Source organism: Myotis myotis, unplaced genomic scaffold (assembly GCF_014108235.1).
Source record: "Myotis myotis isolate mMyoMyo1 unplaced genomic scaffold, mMyoMyo1.p scaffold_m19_p_1, whole genome shotgun sequence".
NCBI lineage: Eukaryota > Metazoa > Chordata > Mammalia > Chiroptera > Vespertilionidae > Myotis > Myotis myotis.
Window position 1 is genome coordinate 94,043,682 of NW_023416313.1, and position 19,741 is coordinate 94,063,422.

Consider the following 19,741-nt stretch of genomic DNA (forward strand, 5'->3'; position numbering starts at 1 on the left):
AACGTTAAGAGATATTTTAGTAATAATAATAATAGTAATAAAGCTGAGAAAAAGCTAGTGTATACCTTTGTCTTACTTTTCTTTTTTATCTTGCAGTTTTGACATCAGATATTCATAAATTTAAAACATGACAATGAAGATTTGACCCAGTAGTTAGCTCATAGTGAATATTTTTATTCTGTGTTATATGAAACTTCTTTCGTATGTTTATTTAGATGAACTAGAAACATTCATGGTTTCAGTGAAATTTAAATTCTAAGTACAGAGGACAGATGTGTATATGTATATATTTATATATGTGTGTGTGTGCATAGTAAATTTCCTGTATGAAAAACTTGAAAAATAGTGACAAATACATGAAAAATCACCATAATCATTCTATTCAGGAACAATATGTATTAATATTTTGGTGTGTATCTTGCCAATTTCTTTTTTAAAAGTCTTTCTGAGATTATACTATCTATAATTTCCCCATCTCTGTATATTTCCTCATATCCTGTATTCTTCATAATGATAATTTTTAAATACTGTGCAGTAGTCTAGGGAAGTTTTAATAACCTCTGAGCCTATATGGTTCCAGGTTTTTGCTACTGTAAATAATGCTGCTAGCAACATTTCCCTGTATAAAATTTTTTTTTTTATTTGGGGAATTACTTGGCTCTTGGTACATGTTGCTGGGTGGATTGCTAATCAAGAATGAGCAGTTGATTATACAGTCTTACCACTTCTCATTTGACTTGACCTATGGATAATTCAGATGAAACTGTTCAGAAGATGTAATGTGACATCCACCGGAGTCACAGGCTGTGCCCTCACCCTCTGTAGTTCTGTCGTGGACTTGGAGCTTGGTTCTGCCTGCTGTCCACTCTGCTCTGCATTATCTGCTGTAAACATGCCAGTCACCTGTGCTGACTTTACGGACAGTCTGCAGCCTGGCAGGGCCAGGTAGAAAGGTGGGAGCCAGGTAGGGGAGGAGGTCACTGTGACGACCTGGCTGCTTTCTGTTTGGATAACTGGTATTCAAAACGGAGAAAGCCATGTGATTTTACTTTCAGCAGAAGTGAGTGAGTATATTGCGTATTTTCATAATATAATGAAAATCCCCCCCCCCCGTTTTAATATTTAACTTACATATGTATTAAAAATTAACATTTTTCTTTTGCTGAAGAAAAACCCCTGAGAACATTGAAGACACGTGAAAGGACAGAGGCAGACCTTACGAAGCAGAGCCATCCAGACGCAGTTGTTTCACCCACGTGGATGTCTTTTACTGTGACAGTGGGAACTACAGTTGCCAATTTTCAGGAGACCTAAAAATTGGTCTATTTCAGATGGATGCAGGTTTTAAATTGGCCCCTGGATAGTACATTTCTTTTAAAATTGAACCTTAATTGATTTTGATTTTTTAAAGCTTGAATTAAGTAGAAAATTAAGGGCTTTTTATAATTAAAGATGGTAATATATATTTAACTTGGATGATTACCTAATAGAGAATTATTTATACCCTATTATTATTTTTAAATATTTAGTGTTTGCCACAAAAAGCAGAAAATATTCTGTCTTGTTGTTGAACTCTCTTTAATTCATATTTTATAAGTCACAGACCATTCTGAACAGGTTTGGGGAAGTTAGTGAAAACATAGCCAGTATGATTTGTTAGCATTAACAAAATATATGCAGTTTTTTATTCATTTCTAAATTGGAATTTTTAGAATTATGAATATAAATATTTATGCTCTTTCTGTTTTGAAGAAAGTACCTTATTTCCTTATGTGAAAAATTTATGCAAGAGTTCAAAAAAGCTCCAGGAATAGAGTAATATTTTGAATGGAATTAATTGTTTTTCACTTAACCAGAGTGGCCAAATACTATTTCAGCACAGATTTAGTCCCATTTCTGGACTTCCAAAACAAGAGACTATTTACGAATTCATTTCAGTTTGGGTATTTATAAGAAGAAAAGACTGTTCTGATGGCTGTGGAGTAGTCCTAAACACTGAGGTAAACTGTCTTGACTTACTTATATCTATCTGTTGGATACACCAGCTGAAGACAGTCCCTTTTATCCTGTGTTTCCATAAGCAACAAAAACCCAAATACAGATCTTTTATAATAAACAAATTGGAAATAATATAAATATCCATTAGTGTGATATTTGGACTAAATAAAATTCAGTGTGTTAGTGTACTGAAGTCCTTTGTGGCCATGAAACATGTTTACGCAGTTGATGTTCTATGGAGAAGTGACTGTGATATGTAGCTGTGTGTTTTAAAAATAGTACATGTCTCTCTGAGGATTATAGATGATTTTTTACTTTCTATTTATATCCTTTTATAGTTTTTTAAAATATTGAGCATGCATTATACTTCTATAACTAGGAAATCAAGGCATGTTCTTATGTATGATGGTTGGGAAGAAATCTTGCACATGTTGAATTTATGAGGCAGAAATAACTTGTAAATTTCTGCTTGTAAACTAGTTATAGTTGCTAGATAAAAGGGATTATTTTTCTTTGGGTAGCCATCCAGGAAATCCTTTGATTTAAAAACATTATTGATTATATTGGAGGCGGTGATTAAATAAAAAATGATTATAAAAGCTGTTACTTTTTGCAGGCTTGGGAAAAATACAAAGATAAACTACAGTGATTACCACTGATTTACCTGTAGGTATCCAAGTTCTTATTGAGCATATGCCTTCCGTACATGAATTTTTATTTAAATATATCATGCATGTACTATGTGTAGATGAATTTGTATCATTTAAAAAATTCTTGCTGAACACTTGGGGATAAAGCACTTTGAAAGACTGTCCTAGTCCTAATCGGTTTGGCTCAGTGGATAGAGCATCAGCTTGGGGACCAGCGGGTCCTGGGTTTGATTCCAGTCAAGGGCATGCACCTTGTTGCTGGTTGGGGCTTGTGCTGGAGGCAACCAGTCAATATGTTTCACATCGATGTTTTTCTCTGTCTTTCCCTCTCTCTTCCACTCTCCCTGAAAATCAATGGAAAAATATCCTCAGGTGAGGATTAACAACAACAACAAAGAAAGCCTGGTCCTACATTCAGTTATTTTGCTATTTGGCTTTATATTTCAAAATAGCTAAAAAAAAAAAAAAAAAAAAAAAAAAAAAGTTACCTCACAAAGATATATTGATCTGAATGACTAAAAGTACATTATTGACTAAATTTATTAACTAGCAATTCCCATTTCAAAACGTCTACCAGTTATTACAAAAGTATTGATTAAAATTTCTGGTAAATGTCTGTTCCCTGATATTGTTAAGTTCTCAGAAAATGTGTTACACAGTAACTTTAAATAGATTAGAAAGTTATTTCTAAGTTCTCTGTAACTACAAAAGGACAATAGCTTTCTCCACAATATGAGCTTCTTTCCAAAAAGCAGTTATTTTCTTGCACTTCTTAAAACTTCATCTTACCTTGAAGGGCCTGAGTAAGTAAGCTTATTAAAATAAAAAAAAATCTGCCAGGTAACATATTACTAGCAGCCACTTGTGATCACAGGTCAGGAAATTTAAAACAAATAGTATGTATATAAAAGGAAAATGTTTTAATCATCCTTAAGACAATTATCCTATGTGTTCTGCCATGACATAACTAACGCCTCTGTATGGTGCAAAATACTTTTGTGGTCACTTCCCACCTCACTAATGAAAGGTTTTGTTGTTTATACCACATTGATGACATTCTACTATAAATAAACTGAATGCATGACAGAGGGGTCATTTAACTTGTGAGCCCAAATGAGGGTGCTGGTGTTGACATAAGTTACACTTCTTACCTCTTAAGGTAAAAATAACTGTAAATGGACATTCTGATAGTTTCCTCTTGCTCCCAGCAGACTGTCTCGCTTTCTCTTCCCTCTTACATACCCCTTAGGAGATTCTGTAAGTATTTGTGGATGAAGGAGTGACTCTAGACTGGCACCTCTTTCATTTCTTAGGTTCCATCTCAGAAATCATAAAATATTAGATCCAGATAGTATTTGTGTCCTCCCCCCCACCCCCAATGCCTTTATTTTGCAGATGAGAAAACAGACACAGAGAAACAAAGAGACAGCACTCAAGAGGTAGAGTCAGGACTAGAATTCCGGTTTCCTGTCAGCACCAGGCACCTCCTCTGCAGGTCACCTCTGGACAGTGTAGGTGCCCAGCAGTGCCCAGATGCAGACTAGGGGGTCTGGTCTTTTTCTTCAAGAATATGGCCTTGAATAATCATCTTTATTTTTATTTTTCCTTCCTTTTGTCATAGACATGTGCTTTCTCTACATACAAGGGTGGGCAAAAGTAGGTTTACAGTTGTTCATGTGAAAAAAACACTCCATAATCAATAAATAATAATAATACAAGAACAGACTTTCGTGTACTCACGGCTGTAAACCTACTTTTGCCCACCCCTGCATTATTGAAATGTGAAGGGTGCTCACTCTTGGGGTCTCGTGTCCTGATGAATCAAGAATTGGTGTAGATTATTTTTGGACTCTTTTTAGTGATGAAGATGAAATCTTTATAATGGGTCTTTTTTCCAATAGCCTTGGGAGACTTTTAACAATGAAAACCTTAGTAAAAATAGCATAGGTAAAATGAAACAAAACCAAAAATGGTATAAATATTAAGTTGTAAAGGAAAGGGAAGTATATATTTACCAAAAATTTTGCACATTTCTAGTTAAAGACACTACAGTATTTGAACTTGAGACTTAGGTCTGAATTTCACAGAAACCATGACAAAGCTGTGATGTCATGGTTACCAGTGAGACGACACAAACTCGGTTCTTGTCTTCTTGAGGGAAAGATTGCAATGAAGAGACAAAGTGCAGCAAAGCAAGCATTTACTGGCTGCAGCAAAACACACTCAGGAGAGTGAAACGAGGAAGGGCATAAAGATGCACAGGAGAGCCTAGGCTGGGCTGCCTAGGCTCACTGGGAAGTCAGAGAAAAGGGGGCCTTGGCGACAGGTTCAGGGAGTGAGCCCTGGATGAGCCGCTGCTGCCCATTGCTCCCCTGGTTGCAAGTTTTCTGGGGTCCCTTCTCTGTAGAGAGAAGAAGGGGGAAGGGAATGGCAGGGGCATGCTTCCCTGGGAGAGAGTGAGAGCTGGGATCTTTGCCTTGGGGGTACTTACCTCTCTCTCACAAGTGGAAACCTTAGGGGAGGTCTAGGGGAGGGCCTCAGTAGAATATTCATCAACTTTGCAAGTGTGCCCCTTTCAGGGTATGGTCTCCACTGATTGGTGGGTGCCAGGCCAGGGGGTCCTGAGGCAGCCACAGCATCACTTGTCTGGTTTGCAAACTTTCTGGGCCTGTAGCTGAAATATCACTGAGGCCTAGATGCTATACTTAGGAAGGAAAAGGGCAGGGGGTCTAACTGAGCGATATGCTAGGCCAGTGATGGCGAACCTATGACACGCGTGTCAGAGGTGACACGCAAACTCATTTTTTTGGTTGATTTTTCTTTGTTAAATGGCATTTAAATATATAAAATAAATATCAAAAATATAAGTCTTTGTTTTACTGTGGTTGCAAATATCAAAAAATTTCTATATGTGACACAGCACCAGAGTTAAGTTAGGGTTTTTTCAGAATGCTGACACACCAAGCTCAAAAGGTTCGCCATCACTGTGCTAGGCAGTTAAATGATTTCCAAAGAGGGGGAACACTGTGATCTTAATTTAATGTGACCTGATGCTGTGTTGAAGATTTATGAGAGGCAGCAAGCATAGTGCTCAAGAGTTCAGACTTAGGAGCCAGATGACTGGGTTCAAATCCTGGCCTCACCACTTAATAGCTGCGTGATATTGGGATTGTTAACTAACCTCTCTGTGCTGAATTTCTTCATTCGTACAGTGGGTTAGTTTGAGCACCTGGCTCATAGAGTTACCCCCTCAACCCCCCATTAGGGTAGTTTTGATGATTAAATGTGTTAATACACATAAAACATCCAGGAGAGTATCTGGCCCTGTTAACTGCTATTATATTATTGTTATGATTCTAATGCTGCTGTTGATGTAATGCTAATAAGGTCAAGATGGGTGCAAGTTTATAGAAACAATTACAATAAAATATTTTCTTGAGGTCAGCAATTACAAGACTGTTTGTTTCTTTTTCTTTTTGCAGGGCTCGGCTGTTTGAAAAGAGTGATAAATACACTCTGGCTTTACTCAGTGATGTACTTGGAGTAGTCTGTCTGTCTGTCTTTTTTTTTTTTCTTTTTCTTTTTGCAGGGCTCGGCTGTTCGAAAAGAGTGATAAATACACTCTGGCTTTACTCAGTGATGTACTTGGAGTAGTCTGTCTGTCTGTCTTTTTTTTTTTTCTTTTTCTTTTTGCAGGGCTCGGCTGTTCGAAAAGAGTGATAAATACACTCTGGCTTTACTCAGTGATGTACTTGGAGTAGTCTGTCTGTCTGTCTGTCTGTCTGTCTTTTTTTGACGTGAGAGTATCGCTAAAGAAAAGCTTGGGCAGTCGAAGAGACTGCAGAATAATGTGCCGGCGCCCAGCTGCTTGTTGGGTGGCTCTTGTTTGGCTCCACGTTTGCCAGTGCTGTATGCATAGTTTGCATTTCCAAATTGAGGATATCTGTGCTTTTAGTGCTGTTCATAGAGAGATGCAAGGATCTGCTTCCTCTGAGGGAGTCGTGACCCTGCAGAGCAGTTTGTTAGTATTTTTAGGCGCAGTGTGTGATACAATCATGGGGAAGGGGCAGCCTGGGGGGGAGGAAGGAAAGGAAGGGAAGGAGTCAAGGATGGCTGAGGGCGCAAGGCTGGGCCTGGCCCCAGCAGCCCCCGGAGAGGTTCCAGTTTTATGAAACTTCTCAGAAGAAACACCTGCTAAGAAAGAAGAAAAAGAGGGGCAGTGCCTTTAAAGTTACAGACAGACAGATATCTCTTTAATTGATTCCTTTCTTTGTTTAAAATACTTTTACTGATTTCAGAGAGGAGGGGAGCAGGAGAGAGAGAGAGGAACACCAGTGACGACAGGGAATCATTGATTGGCTGCCTCCTGCACGCCCCACACTGGGGATCGAGCCCCACAACCCAGGTATGTGCCCTGACTGGGAATCGAACTGTGACCTCCTGGTGCATAGGTGGACGCTCACCCCTGAGCCACACTGGCTGGGCCTGATTCCTTTCTTGAATTTAATTTTTGATTACAGTGTATTACTTTGACATATGTGATCAATTATAACAAGCCCAGGTCTTTTGCTCTTGGTGAGGAACTTAATGGGAATAGGAATGCCTCAACTTTTGTGAGTAAAACGTGTCATGCTTTCAGAGACTGTAATTTTCCCACCATGCCATCACTACTGCTCAAGAAATAGATGTTAATTCTATGTAGGTGGTTCTTAACCTCATGCTTCATATCTGAGACTCTGCATAGGTTTATTAGAGAATGTCCTTCATTTTAAGTCTGTTTAGAAACCTGTTCCCTACTGATACTGTATTTTAATGATTTTTGTGTTATCAATTCCAAAGTTTTCCATTCATTTTGTTTTTTTGATGTATCCAGAAAATTTTCTTTTAAAAAATTGTTTCGAATTATTTTTATTTTGGTGGGCCTTTTACCCATCTTTAATAAAATATGAACTGTATTCATTTTCAAATTTAAAATATTCAAATGTTACTAACCGAGTTGTTACCATATTCTCCTTTGTTCATACATTAAAAAAGAAAGAACAGCTTGCTTTCTTCATTATCCATTGGCTCCTCAACCTGGGAAAAAACAGGGTTTTTTTACACCTACTGATAATACCTTTCAGGTCTCCGAAAGGAACCCGGGGGTTCAGAGTCCTCGCCCTCAGTTCATTTGTGGGGTTTAATTAAGATGTAATACGTGGAAACAGTTGGGAGATTAGATTTCCTTTGGTAGATAAGAACAGCTCTCCAGGAGTTCAGGTTGTCCAAGGATGCCGTTGGGTGCCTTTGGGAATAATGAGTTTACTGTCCCTGGAATTACCCGAGTATGTGCTGGGTCAGCGTGTTTCAAAGCTTTTTTCCACAGTGGTAGACGAGATGGATGGACATTCATGTGGGCAGAGCAGGGTTTGGGCAGCATTCCTGACACGCCACCCCTCCCCCTCACCCAAGAATGCATATTGAAACCAGAGGGAAAGGGATCCTAAGGCGTTGAATCTACCCACAGTCATATATTAGAAAACACACACACTGTAGTTGGGATTGGTATGAAGGGACCAAGAACACAGTTGCTAACTGAGTATTGCCCGGTTACCAGTGTGTGTGACAAGTTGTGCAGGGACACCAGCACCAGGCGGGCGATAGGATTAGGCAGCTTTTAATTTTCTGAACCCTGAGACGATAATTCTCTGCCATGACCAAAATTTCACAGAGAAAATGTTCTTTTTAATGATTCATCTGTCTTCTGGAATTTGTTACAATTGATGATTATGGTTCAGAGAAGTAGAGACTTTAGACCAGTGGTCGGCAAACTCATTAGTCAACAGAGCCAAATATCAACAGTACAATAATTGAAATTTCTTTTGAGAGCCAAATTTTTTAAACTTAAACTATATAGGTAGGTACATAGTTATTAACTTAATTAGGGCACTCCTAAGGCTTAGGAAGAGCCACACTCAAGGGGCCAAAGAGCCGCAGTTTGCCGACCACTGTACTAGCCTATTCTGCTTATTTAGTATTAAGTGCTTGACCTCATACTAAATATGAAAAACATTGGTTAAAAAAAGTAAAGCAGTTGAAGAGTATGCACAGGCAATTGTTAATAAACTCTTTTTAAACATTATATGCGTATAATCTCTTGTACTATGTAATTGTACGTTACAATTTTCATTCCAGAATTTTAAACTCAAATCAAAGCAGAACCACTTTGAGAATCAAAATTCTATTGAAAACGTAAGCCTTAGAATTCTTGAAGAAATACACATGGCCTGCCTGCCATAGTTGACATTCAGTGACAAGATTGTCACCAATAACGAGGTTTCTTTCTTTGCATCTGTTTCACAAGCATGAAAATAATCCTCACTAAGCCGCTGTTTGACGAGGCTGGACACTTGCCGAAATAGCCGACAATACAAAACATTACGCAGCTGTGCGTGGTGAGCTGAAGGGGGACAGCTGCAAGCAAGATGGGCATAAGAAATGCTATAGGGACACAGCACAGCACAAGTTGAGACGGTTTGGGCGGGGGGTGGTGAAATGCTGAGAAGCAGCAGTCATAGCCTGGGCATTTTCCCAGAAGTTGCAGAAAAACTCACAGGTATTTTATAAATGGTCACTTGGCCACACGCTGCGACATGGTAACAGTTTTTAGTAGGGACTCAGCTTCCAGGAGGAGACTGGTGTCCTGTAGACCAGGGATCCTTTGGATAACAGGGAGCCTGCGCTGACACTGTAAATTGGGAGGGAGCTTCAGGTTTTCTGGTAGACATAAATTATGTCTCATTCATATAGTTGTTATTTTTTAAATAATATTTATGAGGACAAGGAGAGCCAGTGGGTGCAGTTTCTGTTATGAATATGTCATATGTACACAAAAGAGTATAATGTCAAACAATTACAGTTAAAAGAATAATTATAGAACACACTGGATGGAAGCTTTGGGGGTGGGGGACACGGAAGCTTGAAAAGTTTTTGACATTTTCCTTTGGCAAAAATTAGAGGGACTGGCAGTGGGAGAACAAGGGGTAGGGATAGAGGATAGTTACTGTTGACTGATCGTACTACAGCTGTCAATGGTGGTTTTTTAATTTAATTTAATTTTTTAATTAAAAATGACCCAGTCAGTAATATCTTTGAGGTTGCCTAAATTTACATTTTAATATTAAGCATTTATAGATACTTGAATAGGAAACCCATGAGGAAAGTAAACAGAGATGACTGGTCACAGATTGGGAACTGCAGGAGTAAGGAGTCAGCTTTTACTAAATTTTGTACAAAAAAAGTAAGGCAATGCATTTGGAACAACAGAAAAGAGTCTATGTACGAAAAATATCTGGCTTTAAACTTCTTGTTAGTACTTCAGAACAGGACCATTCAGACTGTTTCCAGGGGATGCTGGGCTGTTGTGCTTCCTGTTGTAGCCAGTGATGACGAGGAAATGCTGAGCAGCTCCAGGAGAGGGCTAAAGAAAAGACTTCAAGCCAGGCCCGGCATGGCTTGGTGTTGAGCGTCAACTTATGAGCCAGGATGTTTCTATCTCTCTCTCCCTCTCCCTTCCCCTCCGAAATCAATAAAAAAATATATATTAAAAAAAGAAGAAGAAAATACTTCAAGATCTTACACTTTGAATCCTGTGTGTGTTTTCATTCACTGTTTGGTACGAAAACTATCAGGGAGCTGGTAGGGCTAAGACAACTAAAAGAGGTACCAAACTTGGAGAAGAAATTAAAATAAAAAGGACTCTTTAGTCTTGAAAAATGAAGCTGTGATTTAAATATATATATATATAAACAGACTTCTTTATTACACCCTGCAAAACTAAACAAAAGATGGTTGTTGATAGTTGAGGAGGAAGGTTTATGATAAAAGAAAATAACTTGTTTTAACGTTCACCAAGCAGTTGCACCTTTATCATTCAAATGACCTTTACTCAAGTGAGAGGAGAAGATGCCCCTTATTTGCATCTGACAGATGGGAAAGCAGCTCTGAGAGTAAGTGACTGGGCTAAGTTGACACTGTAAGGGGTGTGTATGGAAAACTCAGGAACAAGATGCACTGGCGTGTCAAGTCTGTCTGACTTAAAATGTGATGGCAGACTATGTAATGAAGTGAAGATGTAAAATGTGAATACTATGGAGATCTTAAAGGAAAGCCTGACTCTATGCAGTAGTAGCATAACTTTAATTTTAAAGACTTGAGATCATAGAGTGTAATCTATCATCTCATAGCTCCCCTTATTAGAGGCTGAGGGTTGACCAATATAAGTTTATTGACTTGATCCAATGTCAAGTTTCCTCATTTTTATTTGTTGTGTAAACTGAGGGTTTTTGTGTGTGTTTGTTTTGTGTGTGTTTGTTTTGTATCAGAGATAGCCTCCGCTAGGCAAAAGCAGAAGGATCCAAAAGATCGGTCTTGTGTGAAAAAAGGACTGCAGGTAATGTGTGGACGACTGCACATTGTTCGTTTCCTGGGTCGTCGGTAATGACAGGATTTTCAGACTCAGATGATGCATATTGAAAGATTATCGGGCCATCTGTGTCTCTTCAGCTGCCTGCTGAGAAAACCAAGTGTTCCCAACAAGGGTTAATGTGATCTGTTGACCCCAGCTGACAAACAGGTCATGGCTATCCCTCCTGATGAAGACTCTGGGAGCCAAACTCAAATCTGCAGGAATTCACAGATTCGACAGATTTAATGTGAGAACAGGGCTTCTCCGTGTTTTGGACGTCACTGAAGGCCCTGTAGCAGTACCTGTGCTTTTCTGGCTGCCACCGCCACTGCCACCGCCAACAGCGGTGTTTGTTCCCTTTGTATGTTAGCTAAACTGAGAAGTGTCTAGTACGTTTTTTAGGTTCGTGGACACTTGATGTGATCCCCAACCATTTTTTAAATCAAAAGCTAAATAAAACACTCCACTAGGACTAAATGATCTGAATAGGGCCGTTTTCTAATTTTTAGGAATTTTCTAGTAAATGAAGGCAAAATGTTCTCACTGAGGTTTGACGGCTATTATTGTCTCCTGACAAAGGAAGTAAACAGTTTTCAGTCACAAAACACGTTAAAGTAATAGTTGAAGTAATGAGAAAAGTTGAATTCAAGGTAAAAGGTAAAAGTTGAATTAACCTTCAGTAGCTAAAGGTTATTTTACACAGGGAAGGTGTGTAATGTGTGTATAAGGTACTGAGGAGAGTATTTCCTGTATGGCATTTTTATTCTCTCTTTTGAATTAACTGTAGCACAGGAAGTGGCAAACTGTGGCCTGTGAGCCAAATCTGGCCCCACTGCCTGTTTTGTGTGGCCTTTGAGCTGAGCATGGTTCTTGCATTCATATATCAGAATAGCTAAGAAAAATTAAAAGAATGTTTTATGACATGTGAAAATTATATGACATCCAAATTTCAGCGTCCATAAATAACCTTTATAAGAACACAGCCATGCTTGTTTGAGTATAGCCGATAGCTGCTTTTATGCTACAGTTAGGCAGAGCTGTCTAGTTCAGAGACCATACAGCCCCAAAGCCTAGAATAATTACTGTATATCCCTGCTCTAGCAAAATATTACTAATGTCACAAATTAGAGTTTTCCTGTGTTTTCTTTTTTTTTTAATGTAAAATTTTGGCAAATGGAATGTGATTTGTTTCTTTTATCAAATGAAATGGCTAACATTTCCAGTAGAGTGGTAGAGTACATCTCTCATTTTATAAGGACAGTGGAAAATAGGGGCCAAACATAAAGTTTCTCTATTGTGTATCTGAAGGGCCAAGGGCTCACTCTCCTGGAAATTGGTTTCCTCTGGGTCTGTGTCCCAGATGGTCGGCCGACAGGCTGCCCAGCAGCTCCTCCCTGTGTGCACATGCCACTTCTCCTGAAGAGGTCGTCCCGAGTCAAGGCTGGCCTCCCACTTACTTCGACCCATAGAATATGTTGATTGTGATACTGTGTGACTTCCAGGTATTGGCCTTTAGAAGTTGTGCAGCTTCAGTTTCGTCTTCTTGGCAACCAGCCACCAGGTAAAAGAGGCTCCAGCTGGACTCGCAAAGGATGACAGGTGACGTGGAGAAGGAAGGCAGGACAGCTGGCAGTCATTGCCATGGCCAGAAGTAACCGGGGGTCATCCTGGATAGCTGAGCTGACACAGGGCTAAGCCCTACTCGAATTCTTTTTTTTTTAAATTTTATTTTTCAATTACAGTTGACATGCATTAGTTTATATTAGTTTCAGGTGTACAGCATAGAGGTTAGATAATTACCTACTCGAATTCTTAACCCTCAGAATTTTAAGCCAATGAAATGGTGGTGGTTTTAAGTCACTAAGTTTTGGAGTACTTTGTTATGTAGTATTACCTAACTAAAAAGGTTTAGGGAGATATGTGATTTTTTATTATGAAAGATGAAAGAGAAAAATATCTGACTTAGGGTGTTAGAGAACTGAAGTCAAATAAACACTACAGTCACATGCTTGAGTTCTTGGGACATATGGTTCATTGAAAAATTTCATACTTATTTTTATGATTATAAAGCACAATGTATGCTTGTGGAGAAAATGTAGAAAAGGATAGAAAATTCTAATGCATAATATTTAAATTACTCACAATTCTGCCATTTAGAGAAGAATCACTGTTCTAGCCTTTTCTTTACATACATTTTTTACTTTATAAAATTATAAATATATATAGTTTTGTACTCTGCTTCATTTTGATAATATTATACTGTTAAGTATATTTCAGAACAATAATTTTTAATGACCACAGAGGCCTATTTAAGTGAGTTATAATACATTCACATAATTCAAAGGTCTTCATTTTCTATTTCCAGGTTTGCTAGTTAGAGAATTTTTTTTAAAGCAAAGCTTTTTTGAAAAAACACCTTTAATGAGCTATAATTCACTTACCATACAAATACACAATTTAATGTGTGCAATTCAGGAGATTAAAAATGGTGGCAGAAAAGAAAACAAAATAAAGTGTGCAATTCAGTTTTTTAGTATATTCACAGGATTCTGTACGATTGTCACTATCTAATTTTAGAACATATTTGTCCCCTCTAAAAGAAACCAAACTTCATCTTTCTCCCAACCCCAACCCCTGCTCTAGGCAACCACAATTCTACTTCCTGTCTCTCTAGGTTTGTATATGGTATTCTGTGACTGGCTTTTTTCACTTAGCATAATGGTTTCAAGTTTCATCTGGGTTGTAGCATGTAGTAATATTTCATTCCTTTCGATGGTTAAATATTTTTTATTTAACCATATTTTATTTATCCATCAATTGATAGATATTTGGGTTGTTTCTACTTTTTGGCTCTTCTGAATAATACTGCTATGAACATTCATGTACAAACTTTTCTGTAGACATATGTTTACATTTTTCTTGGATATATACCTAAGAGTAAAATTCTTGAGTCACATGGTAACTATGTCTAACTTTCTGAGGAATTCCCAAGCTGTTTTCCTAAGCAGTTGTATAATTTTGCATTCCTACCACCAATGTACACAGTTTCTAATATCACTACATCTTCGCCAACACTTGATAGTGTCTTCCTGATTATAGCCATCCTAGTGGGTGTGGAGCAGCACCTCATTGTGGTTTTGATTCACATTTTCCTAATGGCTAATTATGTGGGGCATCTTTTCATATGCTTATTGGACATTTTTATATCTTTTGGGGGGAAATATATTCAAACATTTTGCCCATTTTTTTAGTTATCTTTTTATTACTGAGATGTAAGAATCTTTTAGGATACAAGTCCCCTATTAGAGATGTTATTTGCAAATCTTGCCTCCCATTTTGTGGGTTTTTCCCCCATCTCCTTGATAGTGTTGTCTGCAGCATTGATATTTTCAATTTTGATGTAGTCCAGTTTATTATTTTTGTTGTCACTTCTGCCTTTGGTGTCATATCTAAGAAACGATGGTCTAAACCAGCTAACAAAGATTTTAGAGAATTATTAAGTATATCATTTTATTTATTTATTTATATCAGGTTTGTGTGGTTTTTTAAAAAGTACAGACCCTTTCAGGACAATACATGTGTAGTTTTTTTTTTTTTAAAGGGCTGCATAACATTCAGTGGTATAAATATATCCTAATTTATTCAACCACTATTGATAGATATAGTCTTATTTCCAGGTTTTGTTTGTTTGTTTTGTGTGTGAGGGGTTTTTTTTTTGCCACAAACAAGACTGCAAAATATTTACTATTTTGTTCTGGTGCCTTTATTCCTGCAGGATACATCACCTAGGATGGAATGGGATGATACTTTCTTCAAAATCTAAGTTGCTAGGATTTGTCCTGCATTGGAATTTGAACACTCCAGTCAGCTGGTTAGGAAAAAAGATTATGAATGCGCTGTCGAGGAGCTTTTGTAAAAGAGCAAATTCATTTCAGAAAACTGGGCCGACCTCATGATCCATTGCTCTGTAGACAGCTTTCTTTACCGTCTTTAAGGTGGGAGAATAGACTGCTTCCCATAGAGCAGCAGAGGGAACGAAATGCAGGAAGGTTTGGAAATAGCCACGAAGGAAAGCAGGCTAGGATGCCTTGCATTTTTTGTTTTTGGGCTTTGTTTTTGTTTTGCTATACACTGCTGAAACAGAATTTAGGGACCACATAACACACACACACACACACACACACACACACACACACTTCGCATGTCGCTGTGTAAACTGACGGAATCACTCTGGGGAAAGTGGAGCTTGTGCCAGCTCTTTGCTGAAGTCCTGTAACTGGTATTTAAATGCTTACAGATTGTTGAAAGGGAGATTGGGCAAGCCTAAAAACCCTTATTTACTGGCACTTTTAACAAAATAAAGACATTTTAAAAAGAAAAGTGAACTGCTCAACTGGCGAGGCTCAGTGGTTGAGCGTTGACCTATGAACCAAGAGGTCATGGTTCGATTACTGGTCAGGGCACATGCCCAGGTTGCGGGCTCAATCCCCAGTGTGGGGCATGCAGGAGGCAGCCAATCAATGACTCTCTCTTATTGATGTTTCTATTTCTCTTTCCCTTTTCCTTCCTCTCTAAAATCAATAAATAGATATAAGATAAATAAATAAAAGTGAACAAAGTACATAAATGTATCAAAATAGCATACTGCATACCTTAAACTTACACAATGTTACATGTCAAACCTATAATAAAAGCGTAATATGCTAATTAGATGGGACAACCTTCCTGATGAAGCCGGGGCTGCAAGGGAAGCCCGGGTCCTGGGTGCCTGCTGGCGGCCAGAGGGAAGCCAGTGCTGGCAGCTGGGGGAAGGAAGGCTTACTCTTGCATGAATATCGTGCATAAGGTCTCTAGTTATTCAATAAAAAAGTTAAAAAATAAAGTTGAATACAGGTTTTATATCATTTATTCCTATTGGTTGAAAAGGAGTGAAAAACTTATAGGAGCTTTAACTGATGTCTTGGCCTCATAACATCTGTATTAACATAATTAATGGCCAGCTTCGTGACCATCGGAAAACACATATAGCATATCAGATATTTATATTACGATTTATAACAGTAGCAAATTACAGTTATGAAGTAGCAACGAAAATAATTTTATGGTTGGGTCACAACATGAGGAACTGTATTAAAGGGTCGCGGCATTAGGAAGGTTGAGAACCACTGCTTCAGAAGAACCAGAGTAGCAGATGAGTATTTTAGTATTTTTAGAGTCCTTTTAGAGCTCTTACTGTCCTATCATATTGACTCTTCATTACTGTCCTATCATATTGACTCTTCATTGGACCTCCTTTTAATAAACCTTCAAATTGTTGCTGTTATCTAGAAATTCAGCTAGAGGGCCACTTTAGTGCCTTAATGACTGAGTAAGGTTCTAAGTTATATTTTAGATGCATTAACTTTTTTTTTCTGATGGTTTTAGGATCTGTCATTTCTTGGTATGAGTTAATCTAAGAAAATCGTTTGTAGAAAACTGACAACTAGATAGATATGCTAGTTGAGGATATATTTCTATATATTTGAGGGTATATTTTTCTTTTAACTTTTTATTAATGGAAACTTCAATAAATTTCAAGTCAAGAGAATAGCATACTGAACAACCATGAACCTGTGACTTATCTTCAACATTTATATCATCTCAGAGCCAGTTCTGTCTCGGCGTTCTCTGCGGTCCCACATGGCAGCCACAGGGCTGTGGCTATGGGACACTTGAACTGTGGCCAGTCCAAATTGAGATGTGCCCCAAGTATAAAATGCTACCTCACAGCCTTTGGGGACATTCTGCTCTCCCTCCTGGGACTCCTTCGAGAATTCTTCTGTGACCCTCATATTTAAACAGACCTCCCCCCAACCCTATCCTCTGTAAACCCCTTGTTTGTCTCTTTTATAACGTTTTTACACCTGATAGTTATTTAATTATTTGACTTGCCTGTTAAGTTTCGGTGTGGCCCCCTGCACTGTAACCTCGGGAGGGGGCGCAGCATGGACTCCCCGTGAATGACCACGCCACGGCAGGAATACTCAGCCCCGCGGGCCCAGTGCTTCCTCTCCCACAGCACATGTATTGTGGCCTCCTTTACTATCTTGATGTGAAACTTGTAGAATAGCAGAAATTATTTATAATTACAATTTTCTTTAAATGAAGATAATGCCCTAATTTTAATATCAAAGAGAAATACAGGGAATTTGCAATAAAATAATGTGCTCTTTTTTTTCCCTCTGTTTCTTGGTATTGGCAGTGTGACTTGTATCAGATTAACCTCCTGCCATATATAGTTCTAAACTCTGGTTAACGTCTTTAAAAGACACACACACACGCACATGGCAGTGACAGTCCTGCACTGCATGGTCCCTCAGTTACTTCAGGTCTGAGTTACCAGAGAGGCCCATCCTGCCTGAGTCCCTAGGACAAAACCGGAGCCCTCATCCTTCCATCCCTCAGCCTCCCGCTCCTCCTCCACCCTCCCCGCCACAGCACTGAGAACCACTGACTTTCTCTGTGTTTTCAGATTGTCTCCTCACACTAAAAGCTCCCTGAGGGTGAGGGGTCTTCATTCACCACTGTTCCCTCGGCACCTCCTTCAGTGCTGGGAATGTAACAGGTGCTCAGCAAACTGTCAGTGAACAAAGGAATTTTTTACTTCTTGGCCTGTCTTCTATGATTCTTCAGCAAAAAAGGGCCCATGAATAACTGGATTGTGGGCAACTGTCAAAAAAGCCTCCCTCATCAGCTCATGGTTGAACCAGCCATTCCCTCGGTGGGCCTCCCACCCATGCTCCTCCACAGCGGAAAGGCTCTTAGAGTGAAACGGCACGAGGTGAAGAGACTCGCCCCCTGTAACTTTTTCCTGTCACATTCAGACTTTTAGAATGTCACCTTTGGCAATCCTATCTAATAAAAGGGTAACACGCAAATTGACCATCACTCCAACACAAGATGGCCACCCCCATGTGGACACAAGATGGCCAGCAGGGGAGGGCAGTTGTGGGCGATCAGGCCGGCAGGGGAGGGCAGTTGGGGGGCACCATTTCTGCAGGGGAGGACAGTTGGGGGGTACCAGGCTGGCAGGGGAGGGCAGTTGGTGGGACCCAGGCCTGCAGGGGAGGGCAGTTGGGGGGACCAGGCCTGCAGGGGAGGGCATTTAGGGGCAACCAGGCCTGCAGGGGAGGGCATATAAGTCTTACCTTTATTTGCTATTTAATGCAACTTGGTAAAGAGTTCTATCAAGTAGAAGAAACTTTGGGGAAATGAAAGCACATATTATCTGGACTAGTGGAATAGTACATTTTTAAAAATACTCTACATTGCACCTTAGGAGGAGACCAAAGGAGGAGAGGCATGAGGAAGAGCAGGAACTGCGCAGCAGACTGCCCTGTAGCGCACGGAGGTGGAGTTTGCGCATTTACCCACAAATGGTACTTGGGGATTGCCATCAGCATCCAGAGAGCATTTAAGGAATAGATCATCATGTACAATAAGTTGTTCCTTTACCAAAATGTAAATTAGTTTTCTTTGACCAGGTTGGGGAATATCAAAGAAATAGCATTCAAAGATGATGCCGGAGGGTTAGTGAGGCTTTAACACTTCCTGGCCTTTGATGGGGCAGAGGCCATTCGCTCAGAAAAGTGCCTTCTTCCCGAGCCCAGGCCCCTGCTGGCCACGCCCAGGATTTAACAAGACCCGACTTGCGCCTGGCCAATCGGCAGGGCCCACAGCCGGCTCCTCTCCCCTCACTATTCTCACGGGGGGGGCACTCGGTTTCCGGTTGCTGCGTCGACTGGAGGTCCGGGTCGGGTTAGCTAACTCAATAAAGGACCCTCTGCTTTTGCATCGGACTGACTCCCTGGCATGGTTTCTTGGGGATCTTGAATTCTGGGCATAACATTTGCCTTGTTTCTCTTCACCATGTAGAGTGGACATAACAGCCCACTTGTAATTCTCATGTCATAAGGAATATACTACAGCGATCATGTAAGGGAATCATCCTGTTTGTTAAGGAGACGCTTTTCCTAACTTATAATGGCTTGTTTACTGGCCTTTTTTTATTTCCTGTTATTGTAATGGTGGCTATGATGGGAGAATTTCATTTGCTTGTTACTTTCTCCACTCTCGTATTAATACAAATGGTGCCTTGCCCAGCTGGCGTGGCTCAGTGGTTGAACGTTGACCTATGAACCAGGAGTTCCCAGTTTGATTCCCAGTCAGGGCACATGCCTGGGTTGTGGGCTTGATTCCCACTGTGGAGTGTGCAGGAGGCTGCAGATCAATGATTCTCGCTCATCATTGATGTTTCTATCTCTCTCCTTTCCTCTCTGAAATAAAAGAATATATATTTAAAATAATTTTTTAAATGTTGCAAATAATCAGTGTACTAATCAATGTTGTTTGAGTAACAAACAATGTAAATTGTAAGAATGAAGGACCCGAAAGTTGGCACATACAGTGATGGCCACCCTGAGCTAGGGTCTCCTAAAGCTTAAGTAAATACATTTTCTTTGAATAATGGTTACCTTGGCTGCCTTTTAACTGCCAAAGTAAACTATAGTTGGAAATCTCTTAGTACAACAAAACTGGCTAGTAGTTCAAATAAAAATGTTTAATACTATACGGAATCTATATGAAATTCATTTTCAGAAAATATTTC

At 39.4% G+C, this 19,741-nt stretch overlaps 1 protein-coding gene and 1 long non-coding RNA gene across 4 annotated transcripts in view; both read left to right on the forward strand.

The window, feature by feature from the left end:
• Positions 1-19,741, forward strand: part of PIP4K2A (phosphatidylinositol-5-phosphate 4-kinase type 2 alpha) — a 175,986-nt gene that overhangs the window by 14,023 nt on the left and 142,222 nt on the right. The gene's annotated exons all lie outside the window — the stretch shown is intronic.
• LOC118674006 lies at positions 230-18,727 on the forward strand. Its single transcript, XR_004973550.1, has 6 exons — positions 230-1,064; positions 1,169-2,000; positions 2,615-2,664; positions 10,546-10,636; positions 11,012-15,089; positions 18,413-18,727. It is a non-coding gene; the product is annotated as an uncharacterized LOC118674006 (long non-coding RNA).